This window comes from Bufo gargarizans, chromosome 4 (genome assembly GCF_014858855.1).
Source record: "Bufo gargarizans isolate SCDJY-AF-19 chromosome 4, ASM1485885v1, whole genome shotgun sequence".
In the NCBI taxonomy this organism is placed as follows: domain Eukaryota; kingdom Metazoa; phylum Chordata; class Amphibia; order Anura; family Bufonidae; genus Bufo; species Bufo gargarizans.
This window is the reverse complement of record NC_058083.1, coordinates 217,819,737-217,839,745: the sequence shown is the minus strand read 5'-3', so window position 1 is coordinate 217,839,745 and position 20,009 is coordinate 217,819,737.

Below are 20,009 nucleotides of genomic sequence, written 5' to 3'. Positions count from 1 at the left end.
TTGCCGTTTCCCAAACTGCAGCAGTGACGCGCTGGTATATCTAATCATTGTCCTCAGTTAGTCTACTGCTGAGGACAGTGATGGCCTGCAGCTGTCACGTGCCGTACACCTGCATGTCTATGTGCACAACTCTCAGCTTAATGGTTACAGTTACTCACTGGTTGGGCACAGGACCCTTAGTGGTATTCATAAAGAGATAGTTTTTTTTGTCACCCAATGTTATCCTTACACTAGTCCCATGGGCGACCTCCCTGATTTAGGGGTGATGTTAGGCTATACAGCCACATAGTGGTATCTGTTTAGCAGCTCTCTCACCGGCTCTGCTATGTGGCATCTATCCCCTTGTAGATAACTGTGGCATATCACAGATGTATTGCAGGTATCCAACCAGCCCTGCTCCTCACTTGTTCTGCTAGAGCACTATGAACCCTTTGGCCAATGCTTATGCATGTTCTGCTGGAGTGATCAGTCTCCTGTGGTCATCTTATGGCCACTGCCGCCAGTGAGGGATCTTATGTCAGGTCTGGTCTGTGGCTTGTATTTCATGACATCTCTGGCGGTGGACTGCGCTCCACTTCTGACACTCTGGAGCCACTTTCCCAGCAGCACTGGGCTATCCCTCTGGCACACCTGCACCTCACTTTCTTTTGCTGCAGTCATCTTCTGGCGCTGCCCCAACAAGGGGGTATTCAAGCCATCCAGCTGCGCCACTGTTTGCAGGGGATGCTTTTCTGGGCTTGCTCACTGGGTGCAGGGGAGCTGCAGTTGTAAGGCTACTTTTACACTCACCCCCGGCCAGTGATGAATATCTCAAACATGGCTCCCGGGCCATGGCTTTTATCTGGGCCCCTCCCCGCTATTTCAGAGTGTTGATGGGCACACATCTCTGCGGTACTCCGGGTCGTAGAGCACTTTTCTAAAATAAAATCTCCATACACAATGCAGCAACATGGTTGTTTTATTTTTTATTTTAGTCTTTACTTTTAGTGTTTTGCAGTGTATTTCACACATTTAATTCAAGTTTTTTTTCATTCATGCATTCAGTTCATTTTTACGCAGTTATCAATAAATATATATTTTTTCACTCAGTATATTTTAGGTTTTAGCAGTTTGTGCATATATATTGTGAGGGTTCAATATACATATGATAACTGATGTGTATATCTAATTTTAAATTCAGTGCTTAGCACTTCAATGTCCATTTATCAAAAGACTCCGCTAGCATATTTGATGTTTATCAAGGGTATTATTTTTAATTGTCCACTGGGTGGCAGTAGACCATCAGATATTATAGCAACAATAACAGTAAATTCAATAGATAACATTCTTTTTTGGGGGGTGGGGTTGTTGCTAACATCTGTATTTCTAGCATTTTATTTATTGTTCTATCATGAATTTAAGACCCGCCTGACCTGAGACTACCTTGGCGCTTGGTAGGCGGGCCCAGATGTGTTTTGATCAAAATATATTGGCTAAGTGTCTCAGATTTTATCATATTAGAGTGAGGACTTTGTCCATATATAATACTTGCATCTACTTTAGGCTACATGCACACGACCGTGCCGTTTTTTGCAGTCCGCAAAAAAACAGAAGCCACCCGTGTGCCTTCCGCAATTTGCAAAACGGACAAGAATAGGACATGCTATTTTTTTTTTTTGCGGGGCCACGGAACGGTGCAACGGATGCGGACAGCACACGGAGTGCTGTCCGCATCTTTTGCGGCCCCATTGAAGTGAATAGGTCCGGATCCGAGCCGCAAAAACGGCGGCTCGGATGCGGACCCAAACAACGGCCGTGTGCATGAGGCCTTTCTAAATGCATTATTATCTTATTTATGTGATTTTCTTCAATAATATGGCCAGTGACATCTGCAAATTTATATATCATACCGTGCAGGATTTTTTTACCTTTGTTTTTTCTGTGATTTTTTTTGTCTATTTCTGAATTCTGATCAAGGTGTGTGTATGTGTGAAGGGGGGAGTTAGTACGGTGAAGTGCCAGGTAGGGAGACATGGGAAGTGGTATTCTTAAAGGAGTTGTCTCACTTCAGCAAATGGCATTTATCATGTAGAGAAGGTTAATACAAGGCACTGACTAATGTATTATGATTATCCATATTGCCTCGTTTGCTGGCTAGATTAATTTTTCCATTACATTATACACTGCATGTTTCAATGGTTACGACCACCCTGTAATCTAGTACCAATGGTCGTGCTTGCATGCTACAGGAAAAAGTGCAGGACCTGCGGTCCCGCCCACCAGAGAGACCAGCGCTTTTTCCTATAGTGTGCCAGCACAGCCACCGCTGCTGGATTGCAGGGTTGTCATATCCATGGAAACTCTCAGTGTATAATGTGATGGAAAAACAAATTAAGCCAGCAAAGGAGGCAATATGGACAATCACAATACATTAGTAAAGGCCTTGCATTAACTTTCTCTACATGATAAATGCCATTTGCTGAAGTGAGACACCCCTTTAATGCACACAAACGTATTTTCTTTCCGTGTCCGTTCAGGTTTTTTTTTTTGGCGGACCATATACAGAACCATTCATTTTAATGGGTCCACAAAAAAAATGGAAGGTACTCTGTGTGCATTCCATTTCCATATGTCCGTATTTCCGTTAAGCAAAAAATAGAACATGTCCTATTATTGTTGGTATTACGGACAAGGATAGGACTGTTCTATTAGGGGCCAGCTGTTCCGTTTTTCTGAGGACCGCTAAATACGTACGGTCGTGTGTATTAGCCTTAAAGCTGAGTTTACAGTTAAGTTATTTGATCAGTTATTTACATCAGTTACTGTGAGCCAAAACCAGTAGTGAAGCCTACTCAGACTTAAGGTATAATGTAAAGATCTGCATCTGTTCATGCGTCAGGTTGCTAGACAGTGAGAGCAGGAGCTCTATGGCAAGTAGTAGTTTTTATATAAAAATCTTGACACTTCATATGCAGCCTTCTGTTGTAGCTCTCAATGTCCATTTTTAATAACTCTTTGGCAGTTGTGAATAATATGTGGTCTTGTGCGACATCTGCACTTCACAGCGCAAGTCCCCTACAATGTGCACAGTCCTAGACAGAAATGTGGACACCCGACCGCTGCAGTCAATCACTGCTCTCAGCTGTAGAGCACTGAGGATAGTTATTGGCTGCAGTGGTCATGTATCGCCACCGCTATTTGTAATCAAACAGTGGCTGGAGGAGCGCCTGGAGAACAGTGCTGGAGTAGGTGGTGATTATATGATGGTTTTTTATTTTAAACTATTTTAGGGATTATCGGAAATGTTTAATTACCTTGGAAACCCTTTAATCTAAATTCCTTGCAAGGCAGGAATTTACTGTGCTGTTTATGTGCAAACATCAAACAGGACACAAGGTGGCAGCATATCATGCTTACATAAGGCTGAGGCTACTACACCTTACATTTTCATGTTACTCTATGGAGGAAAAGTAGTGTGGAAACCTCTGCAAAATCACAAACCACTCTGTCTGCAGCAATTTCACCCTGATTTTTAACTATAGTGATGAAATGGCTCCAGCAATACTCATATAGCTGCATGGATTTTGAAGAGCTGTTCAAACTACTGCATTCCCTATAGAGAGCGGTTTCACTGTGTATTTTTGTAGTGGAATTTTTACTTTTTGTAGAGAATGTAAACTCAATCTCACTACAAAACTATGGGGGAGATTTATCAAACTGGTGTAAAGTAGAACTGGCTTAGTTGCCTTTTGCAACCAATCAGATTCCACCTTTCATTTTCCAAAGGAGCTGTAAAAAATGAAAGGTGGAATCTTATTGGTTGCTATGGGCAACTAAGCCAGTTCTACTTTACACCAGTTTGCTGAATCTCCCCCTATATCTTTACATACATAATGATAGTTTCTAAATGTTTTTTTTTTTTTTTCTGATTTAGATCTTTGCCCCATTCACACGACCGTATGGCTGCAAATAGGGACCGCAAAACATGGCCTCTGCCGCTTGAACTGCGCGTTGTGGACCCATTGACTTGAATGGGTTCACGATCCGCAAACCTACAGCAAAATATAGGACATGTTCTATCTTTTGTGGTGCAGTGGAAGCGCTTCCATGTGTTTCTGTGGGCTTCTGTGCCTCTGCACCTCAAAAGATAGAACATGTCCTATATTTTGCCGTATGTTACGGATTGTGGACTCATTCAAGTCAATGGTTCTGCACCAAAATACTACAAATAAATTTACTGTCCCTAACCTATCATACCCAGAGAGGAATAATAATATATTTTGAATGACTGGGATCTCTTATCTAGTAAAACTTAACTTTTAATATAAATTGCTCATAAAATAATAAAGGTGATCTGTGGTATTTGTTTAACAGGGTGCACAGGAGCCCGTGTTTTGCAGACCCTCTGTATGGTGGCCATCCTGTTGTGTGAACGGGGCCTTATTCAGCACGGCTCTTACAAAATAGGACACTGCCCCCTAGGTTGAAGGGATAAAAACAATTGTTAGCTTGAAACCATAATAATTACATTGACCATATAGGGCAGGGATCAGCAACCTCTGGAACACCAACTGCAACTCTCAGACTCCTCTTTTCACCTTTGAGTTTTATAAGAACAGCCGAGTAAGTGTGCATGCTGAGAGTTGTAGTTTCACAGCAGCTGGAGTGCTGCCATTCTCTGGTAGGCAATGAGTAAAAGATACCCTGACAGGCATTAAATTTAGACACTAATGGGGTCATTTATCTAAGTGGTGTAAAGTAGAACTGGCTTAGTTGCCCACAGCAACAAAACCTTTCATTTTCCAAAAGAGACAGGTGACAGGTGGAATCTGATTGGTTGCTATGGGCAACTAAGCCAGTTCTACTTTACACCACTTTGATAAATGACCCCATAAGCATGGAAGGGCATCCTTAGAGGCGCTGTATATAGAGGCCCCCTGGTTGCCCTGCCGTTGGCCTCTATTACAATGGTATGCCCTAGCTGGCAGGAGCTGATTTGCAAACTTTAAATTGAGAGCAAGCAGAGCACTGCACTGTCCCAACGGTTTATCCAACTTGTTTTCAACCTCACAAAGTGGCCGGACCCGTGGTAGTGATCATAATTACCTTACCTGGCACTGCTGGGTTCTGGCCCTATCCCTTCACCACCAGCTCTGCAGTTCCTGTCTCTCTCGTCATCAATATCCTGTTGGCCTGTCAACAGGGGCGGACTGGGAACTTAAAGTGGACCTGGAAAAAAAAGTGGCTCCATTTTTTAGGCAGGTCCAAATTAACAGAAGTCGGGGCAACACAAGTAGGCGGAGTGAACAATACTATGGTGCAAAATATCATTCCAGCAGAAACAACAGTATAGCACAATAAAGTACCCTAAAAGATGTCCTGTGGTGGCCATCAATAGCTACCATCTTGTCGGTTGTCTATGGAGCAGGGGGCTTAGAAGATGTGGGCCACAGCAATTGAATTCAGCAGGGCATGTGTGGCCACTGTCCGGGTACATGAGTACCTGATTCTCACTGAGAGCACATTATGTACTCGGTCAGCGGCAGAGAGGAGGACTTGGGTGGCCCCCTGGGGCATCGGCACACTGGGAAATTTCCCTGTAGGGTCTATGGCCAATCCGCCCCTGCCTGTCACCCTGGCAATTGTATCCCCTCTTGCCATAGGAAGGCAGCTGAGGCAGTGGCGTACCTTCAATAAAGGCAGACCATGCGACTGCTTTGGGGTCGGGGGAGGAGGGGCCCAGTGCTGAATTGCCTATCTTTCTGCAGCTGAATATTATGGTAACCGTAAAAATCGATCTCTCTAATGAGCTCACCCTAGTACTGGAGCCAGTTCTGTAATATATCACAAGAAGGCAAGCAGTGAATTAGAGCTGTGTGGGGGAGATTTATCAATGTATGTATGCCAGTTGTCTGGAGTAAATACACTGAAAAATATGCTGTTTAGGACACGACCGTATGTATTTTGCTGTCCGCAAAAAACAGATCCGAAAAAAATACGGATGACGTCAGTGTGCATTCCGTTATTTACAAAACGGAACAGCTGGCCCCTAATAGAATAGTACTAATCCATGTCCGTAAGCTCTTTGCGCACATACGTGTCGGGCCCATCTACCAGGCGTCAAGGTGGCTTCCGCAGATGGGTCTCTATCACTAAATATACTGCCTCACTTGACGCCTGGTAGATGGGCCCGACACGTATGTGCGCTAAGAGCTTCCATTACATCCAGGCCCCTCTTGAACTCTTTTAATGAATTCACCATCACCACCTCCTCAGGCAGAGAGTTCCATAGTATCACTGCTCTTACCGTAAAGAATCCTTTTCTATATTCGTGTAGAAACCTTCTTTCCTCCAGACGTAAAGGATGTTCCCTTGTCAAAGCTCTGCTATCTCTGCCTTGTTTACAGGAGCCCAGAACTGTACACAGCACTCCCTGTGTGGTCTGACTAATGATTTGTAAAGTGGTAGGACTATGTTCTTATCACGGGCATCTATGCCACTTTGATGCAACCCATTATCTTATTGGCCTTGGCAGCAGCTGCCTGACACTGATTTCTATAGCTTAGCGCTCGTTTGCACGAACGTTCCCTGTTTTGTGGTCCACAAACTGCGGGTCCGCAAAACACAATGCCGCTATTGTGTCTTCCGCAATTTACGGAACAGGCGTCTCATTATAGAAATGCCTATTATTGTCCACAAAACGAACAAGAATAGGACATGATCTGTAATTTTTAGCGGGGCCACGGAACAGAGCAACGGATGCGGACAGCACGCAAAGTGCTGTCCGCATCTTTTGCGGCCCCATTGAAGTCAATGGGTCCGCATCCAAGCCGCAAAAAATCAGTTTCGGATTTGAAACCTAACTACAGTCGTGTGAATGAGCCCTAAGTTTGCTGTTCACTAAAATTCCCAAGTCCGTTTCTATGTCAGTGTTAGGGTGGGTTCACACTAGCGTTAGGGATTCCGTTATGGCTTTCCGTTATAACGGAACATAACAGAATCCATAAGATGGAATGCAAAACGGAAGCCTTTAACAGGCATTCCGTTTTGCTCCGTCCTAATAGAAGTCTATGGGAAAACATTACAGTTCTGTCTGGTTCCTGTTATGCAAGACGGAAAACAAAGTCCTGTCGACAGGACTTTGTTTTCCGTCTTGCATAACGGGAACCAGACGGATCCGTTTTGATTCCCATAGACTTCTATTAGGACGAAGCAAAACGGAATGCCTCTTAAAGGCGTCCATTTTACATTCCGTCATAATGCAAGTCTATGGGCAGCAAAACTGATCCGCCCTTCCGTCTTATGGATTCCGTTATGTTCCGTTATAACCCTGATATAACGGAAAGCCATAACGGACTCCATAACGCTAGTGTGAACCCACCCTTACCCAGTGTTTTACCATTTAGTATGTACTGGTGACTAGTGTTGAGCGAACTTGTGTTTTAAGTTTGGCGTCTAAAGTTCGGGTTATTGGAGTATCCCGTTATGGATTCCGCTACCACGGACCATAACGGAATTTAGAATCCATAACGGGATACTTCGATAACCCGAACCTGAACTTTAGACGCCGAACTTAAAACACAAGTTCGCTCAACACTACTGGTGACATGTATTTTTCCGTCTCATGTGCATAAGGCCTTACATTTCTCAGTGTTAAACCTCATCTGCCACTTATCTGCCCAAGCCTTCAATGTATCCAGATCCATCTGTAGTAGTATACTGCCCTCTTTTATGTTAATTACGTTACACAGTTTAGTGTCATCTGTAAAAATTGATATTTTACTGTGCAAGCCTTCAACAAAATTATTAATAAATATATTGAATTGAATAAGGCCCAATACTGACCCCTGAGGTACTCCGCTAGTGACCCAATATACTCTAAGATTCTTGCAGATAGGTTAGCTCCGCTAATTCTGAAGCTTATACAAACAGACCAGGTATTCCACAGTATCACCCAGAAAACGGTTCGCAACTCCCCTCGGATAGCGCTCCTCTCCATCTTGCCATGCTCCATCGCATCTCAGAAAAAGAGCTTGCTGAGATTCTGTATCACGGCAGCTAGATCAATACCATCAGTAGATGGTATCAAGAAATGCTATATATTGCTAGAATGAAAGATTTCCGCAGAAGCAAATACTCAGTCCTCCAGATATATAAAGATCTGGTCGACTTGGATAGATTTTCAGAATTCTCCATATTTCCTTCACTTGCTCTCCAATTGATAAAATTCCTGCAGGAACCTCCAGTATTGTGAGGTCTTTACCCCAGAGATTATCAAATACATACAAGAATCACCTCACCCCCCCTTCTTTTTTCTTCCTTTTTCCCTCTTCTTCTCCTCTTTTCTTCTCTCTTCTCCTTTTATCTTTTCCCATTTTACTTTCTTTATTCTAAGAAAGTCTCTATTAGTCGATCTGGTGTCTTTACTAGGCCACATCCGATAGCAACCAATGACAGTCACCCATTTTACGTTTGAATTTGTAAAACTAAAATTGTACTGACATTGTCTTGCTGATTTACAAATATCTTTATTGTGGCTTGCAGTTAACGATGTTGGCTCTTTCACACCTGCGTTATTTTCTTCCGGCATAGAGTTCCGTCGTCGGGGCTCTATGCCGGAAGAATCCTGATCAGGATTATCCTAATGCATTCTGAATGGAGTGAAATCCGTTCAGGATGCATCAGGATGTCTTCAGTTCCGGAACGGAACGTTTTTTGGCCGGAGAAAATACCGCAGCATGCTGCGCTTTTTGCTCCGGCCAAAAAAAACTGAAGACTTGCCGCAAGGCCAGATCCGGAATGAATGTCCATTGAAAGGCATTGATCCAGATCCGGCCTTAAGCTAAACGTCATTTCGGCGCATTGCCGGATCCGACGTTTAGCTTTTTTAGAGTGGTTACCATGGCTGCCGGGACGCTAAAGTCCTGGCAGCCATGGTAAAGTGTAGTGGGGAGCGGGGGAGCAGCATACTTACCATCCGTGCGGCTCCCGGGGCGCTCCAGAGTGACGTCAGGGCGCCCCAAGCGCATGGATCGCGTGATCGCATGGCACGTCATCCATGCGCATGGGGTGCTCTGACGTCATTCTGGAGCGCCCCGGGAGCCGCACGGATGGTAAGTATACTGCTCCCCCGCTCCCCGCTCCTACTATGGCAACCAGGACTTTAATAGCGTCCTGGGTGCCATAGTAACACTGAAAGCATTTTGAAGACGGATCCGTCTTCAAATGCTTTCAGTACACTTGCGTTTTTCTGGATCCGGCGTGTAATTCCGGCAAGTGGAGTACACGCCGGATCTGGACAACGCAAGTGTGAAAGAGGGAGACTATATGTAAACTCAATAAAATCATTTAAACATATATGCGACACACGATCTGTATACCAGAATTCAGTCTCAGTTTGACCTCAAATTCTGGTGCATTTGCAATAGTAAATCTACCCCATAGGTTATGAGTCCGTTCACGCAGTTTTAGGGCAGTGATTGACACGCTGCTGTGCATGTACAGTATGCATGTGAGTCACAACAGAGAGGCATGGGGGAGTGCTACCCTCATAATTACACTGGTCTCATAACTAAAAATCTGCGGAATTCTCTCCCTAGTCAAACAGCACAACATTTTTTGTGCCTTTTCAAATACCAGTAGTGCAGACCCGTAGCTGTATGTTACCCTTACATACAACAGCATGACTAAGCTGAAGAGCTGAAAAGTTGTGCTGCAGTATTATACCCACAAAGGAAGAATCCTCCACATGAATGTAGTGACCACTACTGAAGAAATGTGCAGTGGCTCCCATTTAGTTTGGCCCTAATTCTAAAGCAGGTTGTAGACCTCAGAAGTTAATCTGCAGACCACTGGGAGACCCAGCTAAAGTTGGTAAGATCTCTTCACAATCTCGGCTTTCACAAAGTTTACCCATCAGGCTCTGAATCAGAGTTTAGAAAACTATGGCCTCCCAGCTGCTGCAAAACTTCCACTCCAAGCATGGACACTTGCTCAGATGTTCTTATAACTCCCATAGAAGTGAATGAAGCATTTTGGGAATTGTAGTTTCATAACAGATGGAATGCCGGAGGTTGCTCTGAATGGTCTAAGTTGCCTAGTCAGGCATCAGTAAACCCAACCCTTCATAACTATACAGATTTGTCATAAAGGAGTCTGGAAGATTTGGAAGCTAACCCTTAAAAAGGTTGTCCATGTTATTTTTATTGATGACCTATCCTTAGGATAGGTCATCAATATCAGATCGGCTGGGGTCTGACACCCGGTACCCACACTGATCAGCTTGTTGAAGAGAAGGCGCGCGCCATTGTTTACCTGCTCACTGTCACAACAGCAGAGATGAGCAGGTGTAATTACAAGTAAGCGTTAGCACATTAGCGTTTTTTGCAGATTCCGTTACCATAATACAACCGCATGCATCAGTCATGAACAGATCCACTTGTATTATGTCTCCTATAGTCATGACGGATCCTTCATGAACACCATTGAAAGTCAATCGGGGACAGATCCATTTTCTATTGTGTCATAGAAAACGAAACCGTTCCCATTGGCTTACATTGTTTTAGAGTACATAGGATCCCCGAGGTTTCTGATCTTTGCTGGAGATGCGGCAAAGAGAAAGGTACAATATTACATGTTTGGTAAGGGTGTGAACTTGTTAAACCATTTAACAAGAGGAAGAGGACTTGTGTGCCAGAGCTAATCCGTCTTGCTCCACACCACATCGCGGACAGAAAAACTCTGCAGGCAGGGTTTTGGTGTCCGCCTCCAGAGTGGAATGGTGACTGAACGGAGGCAAACTGATGCATTCTGAGCGGATCCTTTTCCATTCAAAATGCATTAGGGCAAAACTAATCCGTTGTGGACCGCTTTTGAGAGCCCATGACGGATCTCAGAAACGGAAAGCCAAAACGCTAGTGTGAAAGTAGCCTTAGTAGTCACATTCACTTCAATGGGATGGTTCATTCCTATACACTTGAATAGGAACTTGCTTTCCCTTTGAAATGAATGGGACGGCTTCTTGTAGTTACACCGGCTCACCGCTGCTGTTCCGACAGCGAACAGGTAAACAATGAAGAGAAGGCTGTGCTGGCACGGCTCGCGCCTTCTCTTCAACCAGCTGATTGGCGTGGGGTGCCAGGCATCAGACCCCCGCCAATCTGATATTGATTGCCTATCTTGAGGTTAGGTCAGGAATGGGCAAACTCGGCCCTCCAGCTGTTGTAAAACTACAAATCCCATCATGCCCAGTCTACCTACAGCTATCAGCCTACAGCAGGGCATGATGGTATTTGTAGTTTTACAACAGCTGAAGAGCTGCAGTTTGCCCATCCCTGGGTTAGGTCATCAATAAAAATAACTTGGACAACCCCCTATACTTGCCATAATGACAGCTATAATGGCCTCCACTCAGCTTTCACAGATATATCTACACTGCACTTGTTTCTTGCTCTCTGCCTTCCTGGAGCCATAACTTTTTATTTTTTCTTACACATACAGTAGTTGTATGAGGGCTTTTTTCACGGGTTTTGTTTTAACATTATTCACTATGAGGTGAAATTGACCTGTGCCCTTCATTCTCTAGTTCAGTATGATTACAGCAGTACCACATTTATATTGTTTTCCTGGAAAAAATTATCTTTTCCTTGCCATATTCTGACCCCTTTAAGTTTTTTATAGTTATGTCAAAGGAGCTGTGTGGGGGCTCATTTTTTGTGGGATGATCTGTAGTTTATATTGATACCATTTTGGGTATTCGGTCTATTTAAATAATACGTTTCAATGAAAAAGTTACAATACAGTAATTGAACGCTCTAGAGCGCGCAGGCTCAATGGGAAAGATATGAAAAAGAACATGTTGTTAATGATTTTATAGAAGTCAATAAACAAAAAAAGATACAATCATCCTCAGACTATGCTGTATGTAATGTAACAAGGCTCAGAGCCAAGTGGGCCCAATAGCATTGAATCTGAGTAAATGTGAGATCTAATGATAAAGGCCATAGATGTATCCATCATAAATCATTAACCATAGACATAAAAAACAGAAAAGGAAAAAGCAAACAGAAAAGAAAGAGGGGGAAGAGGGGGAAGGCAGTAAAGGGATGCACAGCCATCTCCATAAACTCCTCAACATCATGTGAGAGAAAGGTTAGCCAAATTTACATGTAAGTCTACCGAAGCCAGGATGCAAAGTCCGTACTAGCTTTGAACTTGACTTATGGATCCCATGTGCGTCTCACCTGATCAGCTCTCTCCAACAGATTGACTTCTGCCATCCTTTCTTTAATAGAACGAGGATTCGAGGACCTCCAGTGTCTAGGGAGTATTGTGCGTGCGGCAGAAAGAAAGTGATGCAGAAAATCCCGTTTAATGGCTGACAAAGGGCCCAGCAGAAGAGAGAGGAGAGCAATCTGTGGTGAGGGTGTTATGCGCTTACCTGACACTTTGTAGTAGATTTCAAAAATGTGTTGCCAGAAAGGTTGGATAGAGGGGCAGGACCACCAACATCAGTATAGTAGGAGTGGAGAACAGTCGGACATCTATACCATCTGGTCAGAATCTTGTAGTTCTTCTCCTGAGCTCTAAATGCTGTGGACATTTTATGAGAGAGCAAATAAATCTTTTCCCAATCCATTTCCAGAAAGGATGTGCCCAGTTCAGATTCCCAAGCTGAGAAAAAAGGTTGGCGCTTCACTCGCTACCTTACATAGTAGCAAACCATAGTAATAGGGAGATCAAGTGAGTAGGGGGAAGTGGTCTGAAAAAGGAGCCCCTCAAAATCAGAGAGGTAATTAGTAATAAGACCCTGTGGAAAGAGTGAGTGCAAGTATTTATGAAGCTGTGCATAGTCAAGCCAAGACAGATCTCTGGCAGGTCCCCTGTAGAGTAGAAAACAAGGGAAGGGGGAAATTCTCAGTTATGATTTGGTAAACGTAAGGGGGTGATGACGTGGACCACCCCAAAAATGAGTCTCTTCCTATGGCCGGGTAAAAAGCAGGATTTCCAAACAACGGGCTTAAAGGGCCCGGGTGGTGCGATAGACCATACTTGATCATGGGTCTGTCCCAAAGAAGAATCAGATGGTGAGTCACCATAGAAAACTCCTTGAGAGGGGTCTGCAGTCATATAAGATCCAAGGCATGAACCCTAAAATATACACCTTCATTTAGATACTTTAAAAATGCTTATAAATGATGATGCTCAAAATATAGGTAAAGAAAAAGAGATACCATGATCTAAAGAAAACACACATAAAAAACACAGGCAAATGTCGTGAAAAAAATACACTTAGTATATAGAGATGTCGCGAACATAAAATTTTCCGTTCGCGAGCAGCGAACGTGAATTTCTACAAATGTTCGCGAACGGGCGAACTTGGCGAACCGCCATTGACTTCTATAGGCAGGCGAATTTTAAAACCCACAGGGACTCTTTCTGGCCACAATAGTGATGGAAAAGTTGTTTCAAGGGGACTAACACCTGGACTGTGGCATGCCGGAGGGGGATCCATGCCAAAACTCCCATGGAAAATTACATAGTTGACGCAGAGTTGGATTTTAATCCATAAAGGGCATAAATCACCTAACAATCCAATTTTTTTTTGAACAACGTGGTTTAAAACATCCAGTGTGTATATACGATCAGGTATGATGTTGTATCGATCAGGTGTAAGGGTTACACCCGCTTCACAGACATTAACAGACCAAACTCCCCTTTTAATGCACCGCAAACAACCGCAAACAGTCCATTTGCCCAACCGCAAACTTCCGATTTGCACAAGGTTGGATACCAAGCTAGCCATGTCCCATTGATGTCATTGAAGGTTTCTTCCTCCACCCTGCCACGTACAACACCAAGGATCCCAGAAAGGGGAATTGAATTTATTTTTCGAACGGGGAGATAGTTAAAAAAAAACGCTGGCTCCCTCCCCTTTGTTTGAATCCACGGTCACTGCGTCTGCGCCGTGCAATTTACTGTCCCACCCGATATGAGTGCTATTTTCTATAGTTCTCTCTTCTCATCAGTTTAATCCCTGTTACGTCCCCAATCTGGGGTCCATTTATTAAATGGATTTTTCGAACGGAGAGATGGTTAAAAAAACGCTGGCTCCCTCCCCTTTGTTTGAATCCACGCCACGGTCACTGCGTCTGCGCCGTGCAATTTACTGTCCCAACCGATATGAGTGGTATTTCCTGTAGTTCTCTCTTCTCATCAGTTTAATCCCTGTTACGTCAAAAACACAGAAATATAGTGGCAAATCTGGGGAGCTGCTCAACCCCTAACACTGTAGCGTGTTTTTCATTGGGGGAGCAGCCCCACCGCATGTGGACCGCAGCAAACGACTATCCCCAGCAAAAAATATTTTGCATACGGTGGAGGATGTCGGCGCGGTCCACATGCACCACAAAGGCATCCTACACAAAACGGAGCATTGTGCGGATGAAAATATAATCATAAATCACAGAAAAAATGCACCAAACGGATATGCCACTGACTATACTGGCTAGTCATAAATGCAGATATTAAAAGCTGAGACTTTTGCCAATATATTCCTGTCAGGAAGATATCGGAGCCCACATGCACCACGTCACGGCTCTCAGCATGGCAAGGGGTCCTACCACTAAGCTACCTATGGTGTGAACAAGGTCTGAAGGTGATGTAATCCAGCTCACAGCCAAGCTTCCACACAACCGCCTAGCAGGACAACTAGTGCAATGTGAACAAAGCCAGACTGTAAGCCACACCCATATCAGACCATGTGATGGAGGCTACCAGGTGCAAAGGAGAGTGTTTGAATCCCTGTTACGTCCCCAATCTGGGGTCCATTTATTAAATAGATTTTTCAAACAGGTTGATGGTTAAAAAATTGCTGGCTCCCTCCCCTTTGTTTGAATCCACGCCGCGGTCACTGCGTCTGCGCTGTGCAATTTACTGTCCCACCCGATATGAGTGCTATTTTCTGTAGTACTATTCTCATCAGTTTAATCCCTGTTACGTGACATCCCCAATCTGGGGTCCATTTATTAAATTGATTTTTCGAACGTGGAGATGGTTAAAAAAACGCTGGCTCTCTCCCCTTTGTTTGAATCCACTCCACGGTCACTGCGCCGTGCCATTTTATTGTCACACCCGATATGAGTGCTATTTTCTGTAGTACTATTCTCATCAGTTTAATCCCTGTTACGTCCCATATCAGGGTGGGATTGCCTTTTGTGAAAAAATTTTTAGGTCGGGTACCTTCGACTGCCTTCACAGTGACAGACCAAACTCTGATACACCAAACTGAATTGATTTTAGGAACCGGGAGATGGAAAAAGCAGCTTGGTCGGTCCTCTTACTCCCAAATTGGGGGACTGCGCGTGCACGGAGCAATGTGCTGTGACACCCTATATGAGTGGTGTCTTACTAGTACTATTCCTATCAGTTTAATCCCTGTTACATCCCCTATCCGGGGACGAGTGTCGAATTGATTAACCATTAACCATCGAATTAACGAACCATTACGACATCCTGGAATAATTTAGTTCTGAGCTTTGTACTTGCTTTGTATTGGAATTGATGGGGATTTTTTAAATTGTCTGCATTATTTCTAATAAACTATTAAGAGACTTTATTATGATTTTTTTATTTTATGTTTTAAAAACCCACCCATACAACTTAAAAAAACTATGAAAAAACATCCAGCCGATCGCTTTTGGTCTGATCATAATGAAGCAACGGCCTTATCATCTGTGGTGTGGCAACATTGCCAACACACTCATAGAGGTGATGATCGCTTCACTGTGATACGCAAGCCCCTTCACCACAAGAAGGTAACGATCACGAAAGGGGAATTGACACTTGTATGTGCCTTTTTTTTTGCTTTGTTTTTGCAGCCACAGTGCAGCACCAGAGGCCAGAAAAATTATGCATGTACACATGCCTGAAAAATAATGTTATTGTTGCAGCCGCTGTTGTAGCAGCGGCCAGAAAAATTGATGTTTTCAAGGCAGAAAGGTGACTAAAACATTGCGGCTTGAACCCTAGTTGGTGGCAGAGAATTCACGAAAGTCATCCGGTATGCAGACATTAAATACAGCAGCGTGGGGACCATTTTGAGGCCAAGGCATGTCATCAGGCCTTTTATTAGTTAAACGTATCCCCTACTGTCAGTCCCTTCGGGATCCATGCCTCATTCATCTTAATGAAGGTGAGGTAATCAACACTTTTTTGACCGAGGCGACTTCTTTTGTCAGTGACAATGCCTCCTGCTGCACTGAAGGTCCTTTCTGACAGGACACTTAAAGCGGGGCAGGCCAGAAGTTCTATCACAAACTGGGATAGCTCAGGCCACAGGTCAAGCCTGCATACCCAGTAGTCAAGGGGTTCATCGCTCCTCAGAGTGTTGATATCTGCAGTTAAGGCGAGGTAGTCTGCCACCTATCGGTCGAGTCGTTCTCTAAGGCTGGATCCCGAAGGGCTGTGGCGATGTGTAGGACTGAAAAAGCTCTGCATGTCCTCCATCAACAACACATCTGTAAAGCGTCCTGTCCTTGCCGCCGTGGTCGTGGTAGGAGGAGGATTACTTTCACCTCTTCCCCAGTTAGATTCCCGTTGTGCTGTGACATCCCCCTTATAAGCTGTGTAAAGCATATTTTTTAGTTTGGTTTTGAACTGCTGCATCCTTTCTGACTTCCGGTAATTTGGTAACATTTCCACCACTTTCTGCTTATACCGGGGGTCTAGTAGCGTGGCCACCCAGTACAGGTCGTTCTCCTTCATCCTTTTTATACGAGGGTCCCTCAACAGACATGACAGCATGAAAGACCCCATTTGCACAAGGTTGGATGCCGAGCTACTCATTTCCTGTTCCTCCTCCTCACTGATGTCATTGACGGTCTGTTCTTCCCCCCAGCTACGTACAACACCACGGGTCCCAGATAGGTGACAACAACGAGCACCCTGGGATGCCTGCTGTGGTTGGTCTTCCTCCTCCTCAAAGCCACATTCCTCCTCTGACTCCTCTTCCTCATAATCCTCTTGCAGCGTTGCCGCAGGCCCGGCAAGCGATGATGACAAGGCTGTTTCTGGTGGTGATGGTGACCACAACGCTTCCTCTTCCTCTTCACGCTCATCTACAGCCTGATCCAGCACTCTTCGCAGGGCACGCTCCAGGAAGAAAACAAATGGGATGCTGATGGTGCCTTCGGTGCGACTGACTAGGTTTGTCACCTCCTTAAAAGGACGCATGAGCCTACAGGCATTGCGCATGAGCGTCCAGTAACGTGGCAAAAAAGTTCCCAGCTCCGCAGAGGCTGTCCTAGCACCCCGGTCATACAAATACTCGTTGACGGCTTTTTCTTGTTGGAGCAGGCGGTCGAACATTAGGAGTGTTGAATTCCAACGTGTCGGGCTGTCGCAAATCAAGCGCCTCACTGGCATGTTGTTTCGGCGCTTAATGTCTGAAAAGTGCGCCATGGCTGTGTAGGAATGCCTGAAATGGCCACACACCTTCCTGGCCTGCTTGAGGACATCCTGTAAGCCTGGGTACTTAGACACAAAGCGTTGTACGATGAGATTCAACACATGTGCCATGCACGGCACATGTGACAACTTGCCCAAATTCAATGCCGCCAACAAATTACTTCCATTGTCACACACCCCTTTGCCTAACTCCAGTTGGTGCGGGGTCAGCCACTGATCCACCTGTGCGTTCAGGGCAGACAGGAGTGCTGGTCTGGTGTGGCTCTCTGCTTTCAGGCAAGTCAACCCCAAGACAGCGTGACACTGTCGTATCCGGGATGTGGACTAGCCCCTGGGGAGCTGGGGGGGATTCAGTTGATGTGCAGCCAGACGCCGCAGCAGAAGAGGACTCAGCCGAGGAGGTTATGGAAGAGGATGGAGTAGGAGGAGTAGAGGAGGTGGCAGTAGGCCTGCCTGCAAGTCGTGGCAGTGTCACCAACTCCGCTGCAGAGCCACGCACTCCATGCTTGGCAGCCGTCAGCAGGTTGACCCAATGCGCAGTGTAGGTGATATACCTGCCCTGACCGTGCTTTGCAGACCTGGTATCAGTGGTCAGATGGACCCTTGCCCCAACACTGTATGCCAGAGATGCCATGACTTCCTTTTCAATCACTGAGTAGAGGTTTGGGATTGCCTTATTAGAAAAAAAAAATTGTCCGGGTACCTTCCACTGTGGTGTCCCAATAGCGACAATTTTTTTGAAGGCCTCAGACTCCACCAGCTGGTATGGTAAAAGCTGGCGGGCTAAGAGTTCCGTCAAGCCAGCTGTCAGACGCCGGGCAAGGGGGTGACTCTGTGACATTGGCTTCTTACGCTCAAACATTTCCTTTACAGACACCTGACTGTGGGCAGATGAGATGGAACTGCTGAAGGTGAGAGGCGGAGTGGCGGGTGGTTGAGAGGGGGCAAGGAGGACAGCAGTGGTTGATGTGGCTGAAGATGCTGGACCAGGAGGAGGATGGTGGCTTTGAGCTTGTGTGCTGCTTCTACTCGTCATCATGTGTTGATCCCATAGGCGTTTGTGATGTGCGATCATGTGCCTTCGCAAAGCAGTTGTACCTAGGTGGGTGTTGGATTTCCCACAACTCAGTTTCTTTTGGCACAGGTTGAAAATGGCATTGCTGTTGTCAGAGGCAGACACACAAAAAAAATGCCACACTGCTGAGCTTTGCAATGACAACATTCTGGTGGTGGCAACAGCATGCGTTGATTGGCGTGCTGTCTGGCTGACCCCGGGTGCCGATACATGCTGTCTGACTGTGCCACTTGCTCCTTGCGACAACCTCCCCCTGCTTCCAACTCGTCTCCTCCTTCTCTCTGTCTCCACTTCTGAACTTTCCCCTCTTCTTCTTTTCGAGCAGGCACCCACGTGGCATCCACGGACACATCGTCATCATCAACCACTTCACTTGTATCTGACACCTCAGCAAAGGAAGCAGCAGCGGGTACAACATCATCATCATCACACTGTACGTCCATGTGTGTAATGCTGCCTGACTTAGACATATCCCGGTTATCTACATCCCCTGTCAATAATGGTTGCGCATCACTAATTTCATCCAACTGATGTGTAAATAACTCCTCTGAGGGATCAAGTGAAGCGGCTGTGGTGGCTGTGTTGGTAGTGGTGGTGGTGGTGGTGGCGGGCGGGAGAGTGGTAACTTGAGAGCAGGTGACCAAAGCTGAGCTGGAGGAGGATGGTGCGTCAAGGTTCTTAGCGGAAGCTGTTGAAGATTGGGTGTCCTGTGTAAGCCAGTCAACTATTTTCTCCGAATTTTTTGGGTTCAGGGTACGTGGCCTCTGAACACTGGGCATTATTCCAGGGCCAGTGGAAATCACAGCACCACGAACACGACGGCCCCTGCCTCTGCCTGTCATTTTTTATTAGATAAGTGTTACTATGCGTGCAAGGTACTGTGCCACCCTATATAAGTTTTGGGCAGTGGGCACAGTACAGTCTGTGTGGGCCTGACACACACGGGCTTGCAAATGTGATTAGATCACAAAAATAATTTCAATAGAATATTTTTTTTTCTGAAAGGTATTTGAGTGAATGACACCCTGTAACGGAATGAGTGCAGGCCTAGCCACTAGCCAGTGGGCACAATACAGTATGTGTGGGCCTGACACACACGGGCTTGCAAATGTGATTAGATCACAGAAACATTTTCAATATAATTTTTTTTCCCTGCAAGGTATTTGAGTGAATGACACCCTCTAACGGTATGAGTGCAGGCCTAGCCACTAGCAGTATACAGTATGTGTGGGCCTGACACACACGGGCTTGCAAATGTGATTATGTCACAGAAAAAAGGTATTTTCTGTCACACCCTGCATGAATGGTGTGCACTGTGCACACAGTGCTGTCTATGACTGAGCCTGCAGCCTCTCACACACGGGCAGCCAGGCAACTGCAATATATATAAAAAATAAAAAAAAGCAGACTGATGTACCAGCCCTGAAAAGGGCTTTTTGGGGTGCTGTCAGGACGCTGTCCTTACAGCAGATGAGTCTGTGGACACAGA